The 17,872-nt window shown below is 40.1% G+C and overlaps 1 pseudogene; it reads left to right on the top strand.

Annotated features, from left to right (window-relative positions):
• Positions 1-313: 313 nt before the first annotated feature.
• LOC116574364 lies at positions 314-801 on the top strand (annotated as a pseudogene).
• The last annotated feature ends 17,071 nt before the right edge of the window (positions 802-17,872 follow it).

Below are 17,872 nucleotides of genomic sequence, written 5' to 3'. Positions count from 1 at the left end.
GAGGGAGTAGAAAAATAATTCAGTCTTCCCCCTGACAGAGTTGATTAAAATCTATTTATCGTTGGTTGTTTAGAAAATTTCTCTCTAGTTTCCTGTTCGTAATTGGCAATGTCATGTACATTTTTAATGTTGTTGTTCTAAATTTTGAAAGCTCTCTCTCTCCTTTTTGTTTATGAACTACTGCAGACACCTAGCTTTTGTGGTACTTTTGTGGTACTGCTTCAGACTTGTCAACTGCAAACTCAGGAATTTTGATAAACATTGTTGTATATAATTCTCATCAAAAACTATAGAAAAGGCCCTCTCTGTCTTCTCGGCCCTGAGAGCAGCTCTCCTGCCACAGCCCCTCATCCCTTGGGAAAATGTATGCCCATGCAAAGTCTGTCTCCACCCCGTTCTTGGTCAGGAGCCCCCCTCAGCTGTTGAGCCGATCACTGTCTGCAGTGGTGCTAAAACCACCCAAGACACTGACAGATGAAGCACCTTATAAGAGCCGGGAATTGGGACTGTGTTTGGGAGCCTCATCATTGGTTATGCCAGAAATCCCTCTCTGAAGAAACAGCTCTTCTCCTAAGCCATTCTGGGCTTTGCCTCTCGGAGGCCATGGGGCTCTTTTGCCTGATGCTGGCCTTTCTTATCCTATTCGCCATGTGAAGGAGCCATCTCCACCTCCCACAGGTCTTTCTCCTGTGTCTTGTTTGCCCTGTATATTCCTTTTCCTATACCTCCCCAGGCAGCCTGGGGAAAGTGGTTGGCTCAAGGTTTGACAGAGGGAAGACAAATAAGTACTGTATTAATAAGGGGAAAAAAACTATAGAAAAAAATATCTATAATGTATTATAATTGTCTATGCTGCATTTTCAAGTATGTACCTGACAGGAAAGAACTTGCATTTTGACTTGGCTTCTTTGAGAACTGAATCTTCCTTTTAGTGAATGTTCCACAGACTGTCCTCTGGCTCCAAACATTTCAAACCTTGTTGCTCCTCCACTCACCTCATACTACCAGTGCCAGATGCTGTAGGACACGTCATGTCATAAAACGACCTTTGTCCCCTTCATCCGCCTTTCACAACTCCCAGCCAGTGGGCAATAGGAGTATTCCTAACAATAACTGAACTGCATTCACAAAGCATATCTCCCTAAACCCAAACTAGATGTTTCTCAAACTCAACACCCCCACCCCCCCACCCAGAACACCCATGGGATCCCATAACATCACTGACAATTGGGGTAGCTTGTCAAAAGGGAAATCAGAGTAGAAGAAACAGGATCTTCACTGATTGTGGTTAAAATCTGTCTTGCAAATTTTATGAAAAGCTATATGACTGTGAGAACCTGTGTTCAGGGTCTTAGAAGGGCCAGTGCAAGGGAGGGCACCCTTGCACCCTCCTGAAAGGCACCCTCCTGAAAGGAGGTGGAATCCTCCTGAAAGGAGGCACCTTTCAGCTCTATTCCCTCTGACTGGTGCTCAGGCAGGGAACTGTGCTCCAGACCTTCTGCCCAGACATGCCACGAGACAACTTCTGCCCAGAGTGGGGAGGGGAGGAAGCAGGCTCAGGGAGGCGGGATGGGGAGGACTGGCACCTGTCTCTCCAGAGCTGACCTTAGCTTATGTGACTTAAGGACGTGAGCAAAGGGCAAGGGAAGGAGCATTTCCTGGGAAGTGCTTTCTCTGCCAGTTGGCAAGGGAGGGGACTCTGTAAGTGTGTGTAGACAGCAGGGAGAGGAGGGAACTCTACAGGGTGTTGGAGGGAAGCAGGAAAGAAAGAAAGGAAAGAAAGCAGTCCAACTCTGCTGGTCTCCAATGCTTACTAGTAGGCACCAAAGAAGCTCTCTTCTTCATTAAAATCTTTGTGTCACTCACCAGGATAATTGATGAATTCATATCTTACCATTTTTTCTAAAAACTGTCCTCTCTCCTTTATTTGCACGATCTATGCATTCTGTGGATTATAAGTACAAGGGCTGGTCACAAACTGTAGTTTGGATTGGCCTCTTCTATCATCAGTTATACATACAAAAGACATAAAGATTGATATAACTGGTAGACCAAGCAAAATAGAATGAGAAAGATGATTTAAGGCGGAAAGATCACAACACATTCCATAGCCAACACGAATTATTCTTGAAAGTCTGTTTACTTCTGGTTCTTGGGGAAACAAACATTTTTGGTAGCCTATCTTGTGCCTCTCATATTATCTCCTTTAAGGAAGAGGTATTACTTGTCATATTTCACAGGTAAGGACACAAACCGATAGTGGAAAAGTAACCCAAGGAGAAGAATAGGGGCCTGTCCAAGACAATGCACGAACAAGGGTTCCCAAGTCATTTTTTTTTTTAATCACCCCACACTGATAACTGAAAATCACCCATAGCATCAAGTTTCCCAGATGGCCAGTCCTCTTCACTAAAGGTCCTGATGTCCAGACCTGCATACTTAGGGCATCTGGACCTTGATGAAAGCAAAGGACCCAGCACAATCTCTTCCTTGTACTTTATAGAGCTCCTTGGTGTTTGCTGAGTGATCCAGGCAACTAATTGACATATTATTTTATTTTCCAGATTTGCCATTACCATTAGAGGCAAACCCTAGAGCTCAGAAAGTATGCAGAAAACCTTATCCTAAAAATAGTTTAAAACTTCATTTTTCAACAACATTAGGAAGCCCTGAAGGTTAATATTGTGAAGTTGGATATGTTAAAAAAAAACTTTTCATTTTTTGAGCCATTGCAAACATATAGAAGCATATTTTTCACACTATAGCCCAGGAAAGAGTCAACCAAACTTTTGCTTTCTCTGAGCTCACGTATCTGAAATGAAAGGTGATATTTCTTGCTTGCATGCCTGGTTTCAAAATGAAACCGGAACATTCCTAGCCTTCAGGCAGCTCTGGTAACCACAGACAGCTGGAAATTCTCCAGTCACAGTAAAGTAGGTTAAGGGGAATCTCCCAGTAGCTTCCACACAAATATGGGGGTGTGTGTGTATATACAGATATCTATATATCTATATTTGTAGTGGGGTTTTTGTTTTGTTTTGTTTTGTTGTTTTTTCATGAAGCACAGAAAGAACAGAGAACTACAACAGCAGTGACCAAGCGAACTGACTTCCTGGTCCTGAATTTGAATCACAACCTGCTTCTGGGTAGGCAGGCAGTCAGGGCTGAGGATAGAGAAAGAAAGGAGTTAGTGGCATGAACCCTTTGATTTTGTCAAACCTTTAGAGATGTTTCTTGAAGAATAAGCAGACTACTTTGTTCCCTTCTTTAAAAAGTACATAAAACATATGGCAAGGAATAGACACTGTTGCTTTTTCTCCCACAATCATAGATATTTTAGTCTCTGTCAGAAGAATGTCCTTGATCTGCATTGTCCCATAAAAGAGCAGAGGCAATCATAATGCCAGACCTATGCCTGCAAGTTTCTAATGACTTCTCAACTGACAACAATAACCATCACATTTGGGTAACTTTTTTTTTTTAAGGGGAACCCATCACATTAGACTTTTCCCTCTGAGACACTAAACTTTATTCTCCACAGAATTGTGAGGCATCTGCTCCTGTCTCCCTCTTTTAAAACTCCCTCTCTGCCGCTCAAGTGTTTCCTCATCTCACTAGATGCCCAAGGCACTCTGGAGGCTCTGGATCCAAAGCAGAGCACAGGGCCATCTGCGTCCTTGCTACTCCAAGCCCAGCACCTGGGAGCTGGTTAAAAATGCAGGATCCTGGATCCCAGCCCAGACCCTCTGAATCAGAGCCTGTATCTGAGCGAGATTCCTGGTGACTTCAGGGTGCATCTACATTTGTGAGGCATTGGTCTATACCACTCTTGTGGGGTACAGTTGAGCTTGGTCACCAACTTGCATGTGACCTGGGGCAGATGAAGATGCATTTCTGGGCCTCAGTTTTCACCTTTGTGAGATGAAGACATAAAGCTATCTCCAGCTCACACTCTGATAGAGAGGGCTGGCTCCGGAATCAAGTCATCAGCTCATCTCTGGGTCAAATGAGTCAACCTCCCTAAGCCTCATTCACTATGTGAATTCACTTCACCGCTGTGAAGGTGGGGTGAGAACATCCGTATGCGTGTCCTCCTGCTCCTATGACAGATGACCCTATGTTCAGTGGCTTAAACAACACACATTTCTTTATCTTACTCTTCAGGAGGTTTCACTGGGCTAAAATCAAGGTGAGGAGGCTCTAAAGAGGAATCCGTTTCCTTGCTTTTCCAGCTTCTAGAAGCAGCCTACATTCCTTACCTCATAGCCCCCTTCCATCTTCAAAACAGCGACAGTGTGTGGAACCCTCATATTTCACTTCAACCTTTGCTTCTTCTCTGACACCAACTCCTGCCTCCTGCTTATAAAGAACCCTTGTGATTACATGGGGCCTACCAGATAATCTAGCATAATCCCTCCATCTCGAAGCCAGCTGTTTATAACCTCAACTCCATCTGCAACCTTAATTCCTCCATTGCCATCCAACGTAATGTGGTCACAGGCTCCAGGGTTTGGGACGCAGATGTCTTTTGATGGTGGGGGGGCAGGGGGGCATAATTCTGCCCACTACATGGCATTAGGGGTTATTAATGTGCCTGGCAAGTAGTCAGCACCCAATAAATATTTGCTATTTTTGCTATGGTCTGAGTTTCTGAAGATACCGCCTCCCGCCTTCCTCTATAGGGGCAGAGCAGTGGGATAGCTGTATTTTTGTGATGAAATGTCCAAGACATTTTCTGTAGCGGTGTTCTCTAGTTTTGGCTCATCTTAACTCTATCGTCTGTGGCTGCACACACACCCCTGAATAGAGAGCTCCCTCACCCCTGGCAAGACAGCTGCAGTGACCCATATCCATTATTCCATGTCTAAAGCTTAAGAAGCCTTTATATATAAGCAATGCATGCCTTACGGCTTCACGATGTAGTTACAGTGTCCCTTGAACAGATCAATCTGAATTGTCTCCTGCAGACCACCTATCCTCTGTTGCATTCATTCAGAATTATTTTTTTTTTCAGAGAGGGGTGGGGGAAGGGAGAGAGAGACTCTTAAGCAGTTTCCATGCCCAGGACGTAGTTGGAGCTGGGCTCGATCACATGACCTGAGGCGGAATCAAGAGTGAGATGCTGGGGCGCCTGGGTGGCTCAGTGGGTTAAAGCCTCTGCCTTCAGCTCAGGTCATGATCCCAGTGTCCTGGGATCGAGCCCCGCATCGGGCTCTCTGCTTGGCAGGGAGCCTGCTTCCTCCTCTCTCTGCCTGCCTCTCTGCCTACTTGTGATTTCTGTCTGTCAAATAAATAAATAAAATCTTAAAAAAAAAAAAAAAAGAGTGAGATGCTTAACCAACTGAGCCACTCAGGAGCCCCTCATTCAGGAAATACTGAACATCTATCATGTGCTAAGGGCCAGATACATAACAAGGATGAGTGGTCCTTTTTACATCTTTAGAGCCCTATCTCCCTTGCAGAGGTGCCTTGGGAGCCGACTAGAACTTTCAGAGGGAGGCCGACTGGCCCTGAGTCCTCCAAGCCTTGCTTCCACAGAACAGCTTCAGTTTCTCTGTTTTACATTGGGGTTCTATGTAAGATTTTGTTTAAAAACAGGGTCCACTTCCTACTCCCTGGAATACGGTGGACACTTGTAAGTAAGTAAATCTCCCAAGTGTCTGAAAATCACTGCTCCAGGAGGATTATCAAATCCTTTCCAGCTGGTTCTCCAGGTTTGGCCTCTGCGGTTGCTGATGCCTTGACCTCCTAGTCCTAAACCTGGAAACGCCCTGCCTCACCCTCCTGGGTTGGTTTCTCTGCTTTAGCAGCTCCCTTTCCTCTGCCTTTATCAGGCTCAACTTCCTCTATTTCCTTCCCCTTGTGGGCCACATCTTTAAGCCCGGTTGCTCTATTTCAGGACTACATTTGGCTCCTCCCACCTCCTGCCGGTCTCCTGTGGGTTCAATCCTGCTTCATCATCATGGTTCTCAAAACCTCTGTGAGATGACTTGCCTTTTCCAGAAAGTGCTTCAACTCTGCCCCCTACCACTCCCCCTTCCACGGAGGAGAAGAAAAGCATGATCTTCCCCATGCCAACCCTACCCTCTCTCCCCTCACTGTAGAGTAATAAAAATATCTAACACTCTCACACAGCGCTGTTTGACCCCGAGGCATTTGAAATTACGTAAATTGAGCTGCTCATCATTTACTTTCAACGGCATCTAATAACACCTTATATTTATAGTTCTTCAGAGCTCACAAAGCTCTTTGACATTATCGCATTTAATTTGCGCCTCAAACGCCCCTATGAGGTAAGCAAGGTGGTGACTTTTATTCTCATTTTGCAGAGATGGAAACCGGCTCAGAGAAGGCCAGTGGCCTCACTTATGAAGATTATGAAGAAGGTTCCGGGCCTGCTTTGTTTTTGTTTCAGGAATGGATTTAACAAAAGAACAAGACGGTACGGTTAATCCTGGCTGCAGCTGCTGGAAATTTGCCGTGGCCTCCTCATGTGAGCTGCATGGGGAATTTGGAACCTCAAAGAAAGCACAGTAGGAGGAAGACAAAGAGATCTTCCGTTGGTTTGGCCGGCAGTTCATTTTGACTCCCCCTTTCGACTTCATATAAAGACGAAAGCAGGAAACCTGCGTTTCTGTCATTGTTACAATCCCTGCAACTATGTGATGCCACTTGAAAATGGAGCCAGCTTTGTTATGAAAAACAATTGTCTTTTGATGAAATAGAGCAGCCTTTTGTAGCCAACGAAGATACAGATTCAGCAACATTCTTCACAACGCACACTTGACCCATAAGGGTATATGGGAGTAGTTCAGATACTGTACCTTATTTTTCTGGCAACAGAAATGAGCTTTCGGAGTCTCTGACTCCAAATATCAAGAAACAAAGGGATCTCTTTAAGAGATCACGAGACAGTCAGCCTTGTCTTTTCTGTCCTCTCTTTGCGCTCTCCCTGGAGTAAGCTGTACAATTTAGGTTGTCCTCAGAGCCTCTGAGATACAGGAAGTACTTAGGATTTAGGGAAATTGGTGTTTGGGTTTTTGTTTTGTTTTGTTTTGTATTGTTTTTAATTGGTACTAAAAGAAATAACAGATTGCTCCTTCAGAGCCAGGCAAACAGAGTGGAAACTGCCATATTCTGCTTGGAGGGAGGGAAGGCAGAGGACATGGTCTCCATAAATGCTAATCAACCTTCAGATCAGCAATCTTCCCCTTCCTGAGTCATTCTCCCCGCAGCAAGAGAAATAAAAGCTTTCAAATTTGACCACCCAACAAGAGACACACCTGACTAGGGGGCATTGATTTGCATTGGTGTGATTTTGGGTTAGGAGCACAGGATTCAGTGCAATTCAGCCATGATTTAAATAAATATATATTCTAACTCTGTCTACTGAAGGGGCCTAGAAGCCATGATACCTCAGAGCAGCGGATATACTTTTACCCGGACATGGGTTTCTAAATCATTCCATGGCTCCTTGAGAAAAGGAATAGTTTGAGAGCTGGGGGAGGGAAAATACAAAATGAGCCTCTGCTATCCTAGAAAGCAGAAAACACTCAAAGACTTTTGGGCATGTGGAAGAAAAATCATGTGAAGACATGGATGAGTCTTCAAAGCATATTGCTAAGTGAAAGAAGCCGGTCTGAAAAGGTGACATACTGTATGATTCCATTTATACTACATTCTGGAACAGGTGAAACTATGGAGATGGTAAACAGAACAATGGTTGCTAGGCATTTGGGGTTGGGTAGAGGACAGAATAGGTAAAGCTTGGGGGATTTTTAGGGTAGGGAAACTATGGAAAGTAAGGAATCCTTTGATAATATGAAAATCACTTTGAGAGTTATCTGTTTTCCAACTTCAGATTTTGTGGTACTGGATTTTTTAAAAGGAGAGTACACACATTGTACCTATGTGCTTGTATTAGAGAATATAGGAGGAAATGAAAACTCCGTGTGTTGATGTTTGAAGTCCATACATGCATATAGGTAATTACTTGGATGAAAAGAGCATAATAAATTTCCAGTACATATTTTAAGTTGTTGAATGTGTTTTGTTTGACAAATAAAGTTTCTCTCTCCATCACTACCTCAAAAAACTTAAAGCCTGTCACAGAACCCAAGGCACAAAAGGCCAGAATATCATTGATGAGGCTATTATTGTGCTAGCACCTACTCAGAAACCTCGGGAATCCACCTGTAATGCCTCTGAGAAGAAAGACATTTTGATTTAATGTGACAAAGTCAAATAGGTCACGTTAAATCTTAAGAACTTGACCTCATGTCCCCCATTGTAAGAATACCTGCAGAATCTCCTGAAGTCTACAGAAATGAAAGTCTGATGCCTCATGTGGGGTAAATGCACACCTTCACACTGACAATATACACATGTATTTCCCTCTTTCCTTCCCATTATACTTAATTCTAAGATAAACTCTGCATTGCACAATTTGGGTTTTTTTCTTTTTTCTTTTTCTTTCTTTTTTTTTTTTTCGGCTCAAATAAGAAGCAGGAGACCAAGTTTTCTGATAACTACAAACTTATGCAGAGTCAGTATTTGTAAAATCCTACAAAGTGCCTCTTATCACTATCATAATAGATAGGTCAGCAGACCAAAGAGGAAGTCAATTACAGACAAAGAAAGATGATCATTTTAAACTGGTGTAAACATCCTTTCTTTGCTATGGCCTCTTATGATCATCACTTTTCCTTTGCTGTAATAATATTTTTTTCATGAGCTGCTATTGCCAGTTGCCCCAGAGAGAAGACAGCATTTGTTTACCATTCTTTATTTCTTCGTTAAAAAAATGAGGATATTAAGCACCCTTCTGCCTTTCTGGTCACTACTTCATTTCCCATCTCTTTTCAAGACACTGGTTGGCAACCATGTATCATGTCTTCCCCTGGGCTCTTCTTTGCCTGGCAAACAGCCTAATACACGAACAGGATCTGTTGCTTTGTTTTTCTGGTGACTCAAACAGCTTATTAAAAGTGTATGGAAGCCAGCACAAGCTTGGATGTGTTGATAGTGGATGAAGCAGAGACAGGAAGTTTTTCTAACTAAATGAAAGCTCACATAGCCTTATGTTAAGGTTCATTTGGTCACTGTTTCTTATAGTTCAAATATTTACATTTAAGTGTGATAATTACCTTTAAACAGTTCAAGCAATTCAGGTTTGTGTACAACCAGAAAATGAGATTGATCATTGGAAAGTTCATAGAATACCAAAAAGAAAAGAGTACTGTCTCCATACTCACAGGACTGGGAAGTGTTGGAGCAGGGAGGGACCTTCTGGATTATCCAACTGAATCCCTTTTGTTTTACAGATGAGGAAGCTGAGAGCCTGGGAGTTCTGGTGACTTCCAAGGCTAGCAGTTAGTGGGACAATACAGACTTGGCCCAGGTTGTTCCATTAAATCATTGATTTAAATTATTTTTGGACATTTGGACAATAAAAATATATTTGTTAATTAAGAAGCATCCTTATTATAGTCGTAGTGCTAGACATCATGTGTGTCTCCTGTTGGGTCCATGGTCAAAGGAGCAAGAATGATACAAAGCCAAGGTCAAGCAAAGCTTTATTTCGCGCCAAGCATCGAGAATCAAACTGACCGGCCAGGGCCATCTCTTGCAAAGAGGCGAGCTCTCTCTGCCTTATAGACTAGCTTTAAAGGGCAAAGGCCATGTGGCTGGGCCTGGCCACGCACAGGTGGCCAATGAGATTGTAACAGAGAAAGCTGCACAGTCCTGCTAGGTCACACATAAGTGACCAATTGAATTATAACTTACCCTATAGTAGATATTTGAACTAGCCTATCACCTTGGTCAGAATTGGCACCCAAAAGGCACCCTAAGGGCAGGGCCCGTACTTCATGGTAGCTAAGGAGACAGTATGCACCCCCACCGATTGGATACCTCCACCTGGCCTGACCCATCCTTGTATTTGGGCTTTGTTACCTGGGACTAGTTTCCGGGACTTGTTTTAAGTAAGTCCCCTTGGGGAAGGTGGGGGCAGGGACAGCTTAAGTTTTACTGTATAAACAACAAGGCCATTGTTAAACCAGACTGAATCACTCTGGCTAAATAGGCCCTTACATCTCCTAGAAAGAAGTTTGCAATACAGAGATATAAGCAAAGAGTGTGTGACTCAGAGACTTAAACCATGATTTCTGGGAACATTTAACTATTAGGTACATGTCAGTTCAGTGAGGGACTCAGAAGGAGAGAATCAAGTTTAGCGCTTTCTGATTTAATTGAAGAATAAGTCACAGTTTGGCCAAGGGAGAAGGCAATCAAGTATTGCTGGAATAAAATTTTTTTTGCCAGTTGCTCTTGGTTTCAGCAATCTATTCCTTCCTGGTTTCTTTGAGATACAATTTATATCTAATACTGTATTAGTCCAAGGTGTACAACATGATTTGATGTACATACATATTAATTATAACTACCATAAGTTTAGTTAACATCAACCGCCTTATCTAGTCACAAATAATTTTTCTTGTGATGAGAACTTTTAAGATCTACTCCTGCAGCAACTCTCAAATAAACAATACAGTATTGTTAACTATAGTCACCAAGCTGAGTATTACATTCCCAGGATTTATCTTATAACCCGAAGTTTATACCATTTTACCTTCTTTACCCATTTCCCCCATCCCCCATCCCCAGCTTCTGATAACCACCAATCTGTTCTTTGTATCTTTGAATTCAATTTTTTTAAAGATTTTATTTACTTATTCGAGAGAGAGAGTAAGAGAGAGAGCACAAGCAGATGGAAGGCAGAAGAGGGGAAGAAGCAGGCTCCCTGCTGAGCAGGGATTCCTATGTGGGGCTCAATTCCAGGCCCATGGGATCATGACCCAAGCCAAAGGCAAAAGTTTAACAGACTGAACCACCCAGGTGCCACTCTTTGAATCCACTTTTATTAGATTCCACATATTTGTGAGATTATACAGTATTTGTCTTTCTCTGTCTGACTTATTTCACTTAGCATAATCCATTCCAGATCTGTGTTGTTGCAAATGGCAGAGGTTCCTCCTTTTATGACCGAATAATAGTCCATTTGCATGTATGCGTATGTGTGTGTGTGTGTATACATGGTATTTTCCTTATCCATTCATCTATCAGTGGATTAAGGTTGTTTTTATGTCTCAGTTAGTGTAAATAATGTTGCAATGAACATAGGGGTGCAGGTCTCTTTTCAAGGTACTAATTTCATTTCCTTTGATTAAATGCCTAGAAGTGGAAATGCTGGATCATGTTAGTTCTAAGTTTTTGAGGAACCTCCATGCTTTTTCTGTAGCTTCATCAATATACATTCCACCAGTAGGGCACAAGTGTTCCCTTCTCTCCACACCCTTGCCAATACTTGTGATTTCTTGTCTTTTTGATAATAGCCATCCCAACTGGTGTGAAGTAATTTCTTTTGACTTGCATTTCCCTGATTAGTAATGTTGAGCATCTTTTAATGTACATATTGGCCATTTGGAGGTCTTTAGAAAAATGTCTGTTCAGCTTCTCTGCCCATTTTTCAGTTGGATTGTTTTTTCGCTATTGATTTGTATAAGTTGGTTTCAGCAGTCCTGAGTTGAGATACCACTGAGTAGGAGATCTAAGGGGAAGAATTTAAAGCAAAGAGACCGTTGTGGTTAATAGCCCTGTCATTCTAGATGGAGATAGAAAATGGCATTTCCCAATATCTAAGTTACATTAGAGGACAGAAATAGTAGTCAAGAGCCTTCATTTGCATCTTCTATTCACCTAATTATCATTAGGTTCCTTTCATTACTGCAGGTAACAAACCATTTAAAAATTTGTTCTCCCGTTCCAAGTTTGGACATAGAGTAAAACCTTAAAATTCTGGTCATGCTTTAAGTTTGGTACAAATTATTTAGTTAAAGAAATTGTATCAAGTTTGGGTCTGCAACTTGAGGTCATGAGGTTGACTACATGGTGGAACAGAAAGTCACACCCAGAACCTCCCAGGTTGTCCAAATGTGAAGCCACACTTCTTGTGAAAGACTATTTCTGTGGCTCAGATCCCATTCTCACTGCCTCTTACTGGATCTCTCTTGCGCGCATTTTCTCTTTCCTTTCCTCTGAGGTCAGTGGTACTTCCTACAGATAAGGTACTAAATATCTCAAGTCAGGGTACATCACTTTTTCTATAAGGTAACATTCAGGGAGGAAGACACTGGTCAACATAAATTCATTTGCATTAGATCTGTTGTCTGATTAATCAGCAGCAGCAGGATTATAGACTTGCTTTCAACATCAGATTTGTGTGCACAAACTTACATGTATATAGATTTGTTGGTAAATCCATTTCAATGAACACTCACTAAACAGCTCCCTTAAGCTCACTATTCTGACAAACATTGTAGAAAATACGGTCTTTTCAGGTTCTGTTATTGTGATTTAGATGTGTTTTCTGTAAGTTTCTTAGGTGGTTTTGTGTCTCTCAGTCACTTACTTCCTTTTTCAAAAACATCACAACAATAAATGGTGCAATCACTACTTAATTTTTTTGTGCACTTTAGTCTTCTGCTTAAGAGCTTGGAAATTCACCAGTTCAGGTGCTAATGGGTTATGGATCTGTGTTATATAATAAAAGTAGACCAGAAAATAGAATATCAATCATTACCAGTATTTAATTGACAAATGCCAACCTTGTCTTGACTTCATATTTTTAAAAAACTAAATATCACTGTAAATAATGGAATCCTAAAAATTCCTAAACATTTTGGGTTGGAAGCCTTAAAGGAATGAAACAGCCTGGGTTATCAGCAGTAATCTTTCAAAAATCAAGGTGCTTGGAGAAGAGCCAAAATTATAATGAGCTTGAAGCAAATTATCAAATTAATCCTGGTTGATGCAACTGTCCTAACTTGTGAAGCCACCTGTCTCCATTTGAAGATGTCAACATCAAAAGTGGAACAGCATTTACTGAGTGCCCACAATGCTGCAGGCAGTAAAGAGAAAAACCAAAATGAAAGAGCCTCATTCCAGTGATCTTATAATTATAGGAGAAGTCATGGGTAGGGTTTTTTAAGGCATAAATAAATAGAAATAACAAGATTAATATTGAGCAAGAAGAAATTTTAGGATGAGCTCAGGAAAATAACTCCTATCAAACTTCTCAGTATAATCACTGGAGCTATTATACTATATCATGCTGTTGGGGCTATTAGTATTAATAATAGTAATCATCATTTATTATGAGTGTAGCATAGAGAACAATTGTGCAGTGCTAGGATGATAGAACAGATAGACTTGAAGAGATATGTCTTTTCAATTCTGTGATGCCATGCATAATATGAATTCTAAGAAGAGAGGTCTTAACCACTTCATTATCAAATAAAGTACTGCCTGACCACATCCAAGACAAGTGTCTTCTTTATAGCTCTTTAATTAAGGAAGATGATTCTTAATATGACTGACTCAGTTGCAAAAACACTAGAACCAAGAATGATCTGTTGACTATTTGTTAGTTGGGAATATGTTTATCCATTCTACTGTTTTCTCTCCTCTTTAAGAACTAAAGCAACATAAACTTATCTTGTAGTTGTGTCCAATAAATATGGCAAAGGAGGGGCACCTGTGTGGCTCAGTGGGTTAAAGCCTCTGCCTTCGGCTCAGGTCATGATCCCAGGGTCCTGGGATTGAGTCCCACATCGGGCTCTCTGCTCAGCGGGGAGCTTGCTTCCCCCTCTCTCTCTGCCTGCCTCTCTGCCTACTTGGGATCTCTCTCTCTCTGTGTCAAATAAGTAAATAAAATCTTAAAAAAAAAAATATGGCAAAGAATAAAGAATGGAACTTTAGTAGAAAAATTAAAGAAATTTAGATTATTTGGTAAGGCATTTTTTAATTGAAATTTTATACCTTCTACTCCAAGGGTAACTCTCTTTTTTTTAAGATTTTATTTATTTCTCTGACACAGACAGAGAGATCACAAGTAGGCAGGGAGGCAGGCAGAGAGAGAGGAGAAGCAGGCTCCCTGCTGAGCAGAGAGTCTGATGCGAGGCTTGACCTCGGGACCCTGAGATCATGACCTGAGCAGAAGGGAGATGCTTAACCCACTGAGCCACCCAGGTGCCCCACAGGGTAACTCTTTGCACCCACCTTATTCATATTTCCCCAGAGTATGTACGTATCTGTGAGTATTTAGATCTATGCAATTTTATCACATATGCAGGTTCATATATACCAATCAGCATAGTCAGCATATAGAACATTCTACTACCACAGGATCTCTTCTGTTGACCTTTTATAACAACATCCCTTCCCTCCATTCTTAACTCTTGGCAACTACTAATTTGTTTCCCATTTTTAGAATTTTGTCATTTCAAAAATTTTTCATAAGGCGGTCATACAGTATGCAACCTTTTAAAACTGGCTTCTTTCACTTGCCATAATTCCTGGGATATTCGTCCAAGCTATTATGTATGTCAGTAGTTCATCCCTTTTCATTGCTAAGTAGTAGTCTATGGTCTATATGGACCACAGTTTATGCAATCATTTACCTGATGAAGGACGTCTAGGCTGTTTCCAGCTTTTAACTATTACAGAACACTGCTATGAACAATTTACATGTTTTCATTTGCCCAAGAGTGCAACTGCTAGATCATATGGTAACTGTGCTAGTTAGTCTTGTAAGAAAATGCCACTGTTTTCAGAGTAGCTATACCATTTTATATTCCCACGAACAATGTAGGAGTGATCTGTATTCTCTTCATCCTTGCCAGCATTTGGTTTTGTCATTATTTTTTATTCTAGTCATTCTGATTGGTGTACTATGATATCTCATCGTGGTCTTAATTGAATTTCCCAAATGGCAAGGGATGATGAACATCTCATATACTTACTTGCCAATTATATGACCTCTTCAGTAAAATGTTTCTTCACAACTTTTGTCCATCTTTGTTTCTCTTGTATTTTAGTGCTGAGTTTTGAGAATTCTATGATGGGAGCTGTAGCTTTGTTACAGATGCTCTTTACCAATTTGAAGTTATTCCTCTTTATTTTAACTTGCTGAGAGCCTGGTTTTTCATTGTTATTGTTGTTTCATTTTGTTTTGTTTTAGAATTAATTGGTGTTGGATTTTGTCAAGTGGTTTTCTTCTATGAATTGATTTGATCACACATTTTTTTCCTTTAACCTATTGATATACCATTGATTGATTTGGAATGTGGAACCAAACTTCCTTTCCTGGAATGAGTCCCAGTTGGTCATGGGGTATAATTTCTTTATACACTATTATATTTCAGTTTGCTTAGATTTTGTTAAGCATTTTTATTTCTAAATTTATGAACAGGATTGGCCTATAAATTTCCTTTTTTCTTTCTTTCTTTTTTAAAATTACTGTCTTGGTCAGGTTTGAATGTCAGGATAATACTGGTCTCATAAAATGAGTTGGAAAGTATTTCCACTTCCTCTGTTTTTTGGAAAGGATTATATAAAATTGGTGTTAATTCTTCTCTAGCTATTTTGTTAGAATTTCTGCTGTGAAGACATCTGACTTGCAGACTTACTTTTCAGGAGCTTTTAAATTATGAATTCAACTTCTGTAATGGTTATAACAATTCAGATTATCTATTTTATCTTGGTTGAGATTTGGTAGTTTGTGATGTTTGAGAAATTGATCCATTTATTTAAGTTGTCAAATTTATAAAGTTGTTTTTAGTAATATTTTATTAACTTTTTAATAGTTAAAAGATATGTAGTGATATCTGTTATTTTATTTCTGATTTTGTTAATTTGTGTTTACTTTTTTAATTTTTGGTCATTCTTCCCAGAAATTTATAAATTTTATTGATTTTTTTTCAAAGATTCAGCTTTTGGTTTCATTGATTTTCTTTATTGTTTTCGTACTCCATTGACTTTTGTTTCTATTTTAAATATTTTCTTACTTTTGCTTGCTTTAGGTTTATATTCATCTTCCTTAGTTCCTTGGGGTAAAAACTTAAAATATTGATTTGAGAACTTTCCTGATTTGTATTGTAAGCCTTTAGTGTTAGAAATTTCCTTCTCAGGACTCCTTTAGCTGCATCCCACATATACTGAAATGTTATATTTTCATTTCACTCAGCTCTACATGTTTTCTTCCTTTGAGAATTCCTCTTTGACCCAAATATTATTTAGAAGTGCATCATTTAATTTCTATGTGTTTAGGTATTTTCCTGTTGTTTTTCTTTATTGATTTTTAGTTTGGCTCCATTATGAACAGAGAAAAGAATCTATATGATTTCAATTCTTTTAAATTTTTTGAGGCTATCATTATTACTATTCACGATATGGTCTATCTTGGGAATTATTTTTATCTGGAAAAAAATGTGTATTCTGCTGTTGTTTTGCCGAGTGTTCTATATATGTCAATTAGATCTTGTTGTTTGATTTTCTCATATCATCTTTAGTCCTGATGATTTTCATTTTAGTAGTTCTGTCAATACCTAATAAGGGGTAGTAAAGTATTTTGAATCAGAAAATCTAACCTAGTTGTTAATCTGTTCATATACTAGTTCACGAATTCAGCAAGCATAGAACTTTGAGAAAAATATTTGGTATATTTTGAGAAATAAACATTAACAATTAAATAGTCTCCATTTTTAATTTCCAAGAAATCTAAAACTGCATGGGATGATCAAGACCCAGAAACCATTTTCCAACCTGAAAAAATACTTCTTCATGAAATCTTAGACTACAGAGACCATTCACATTTTGTGAAACACATAGCAGTTTCACATCTGACAATCAAACAGTTCTTTTTTTTTTTAAGATATTTTATTTATTTATTTGACAGAGAGAGATCACAAGTAGGCAGAGAGGCAGGCAGAGAGAGAGAGAGGAGGAAGCAGGCTCCCTGCTGAGCAGAGAGCCCGATGCGGGACTCGATTCCAGGACCCTGAGATCATGACCTGAGCCGAAGGCAGCGGCTTAACCCACTGAGCCACCCAGGTGCCCCAAACAGTTCTTTTTAACTGAATATACTTTTTAAAAGAATCCACGTTGTTTCTTTTTCCTATTAGTTCGTTCTTCTTCTTTTTTTTTTAAGATTTTATTCATTTACTTATTTGACAGAGAGAAATACAGTGAGAAAGGGAACACAACCAGGGAGAGTGGCAGAGGGAGAATCAGCTTCCTGCTGAGCAGGGAGCCCGATGTGAGGCTCCATCGCAGGACCCTAGGGATCATGACCTGAGCCGAAGGTAGGCACTTAATGAGTGAGCCACCCAGGTACTCCTTTCATACTATTTCTAAGATCATTTCAAGTTATGGCAAGGATTAGTCTTGACTTATATGAACTGTGAATAATGCAGAATCTCTGCAGTTGCATACCGCCCATGAAATGTGGGTATTGTGTATTAAAAACCCGGTTAGGTGAAAAGAATATCACTTCAAAAAGAGCTGAGCTGATGAAAGAACTCTCAAGTTGTGAAAGTATGAGGGTTTTTTTTTTTAAGATTTTATTTATTTATTTGGCAGAAGGAAAGAAATCACAAGTAGGCAGAGAGGCAGGCAGAGAGAGAGGAGAAGCAGGCTCCCTGCTGAGCAGAGATCCTGATATGGGGCTCAATCCCAGGACCTTGAGATCATGACCTGAGTTGAAGGCAGAGGCTCAACCCATTGAGTTACCCACGCACCCCAAGTATGAGTTCTGATGTGGAAAAAAAAAGGTAATTTCCTACATTATAGTAAATTTGCATAATGAGAAGAGTAATGAGAAAAGAAATTAAAACAACCTGAAAGGTAATACATATTCGAAAGAAGATATGAAATTTAAACCCATAGCACATGACTCAATAGCAACAATAGAAATGAGATGACAATGGTATATTATCTTCAAAGTACTCAGAGAAAAATAAATGCCAATATATAA

This window comes from Mustela erminea, chromosome 15 (assembly GCF_009829155.1).
Source record: "Mustela erminea isolate mMusErm1 chromosome 15, mMusErm1.Pri, whole genome shotgun sequence".
Taxonomy (NCBI): domain Eukaryota; kingdom Metazoa; phylum Chordata; class Mammalia; order Carnivora; family Mustelidae; genus Mustela; species Mustela erminea.
This window is presented reverse-complemented; position numbering and strand designations above follow the sequence as displayed.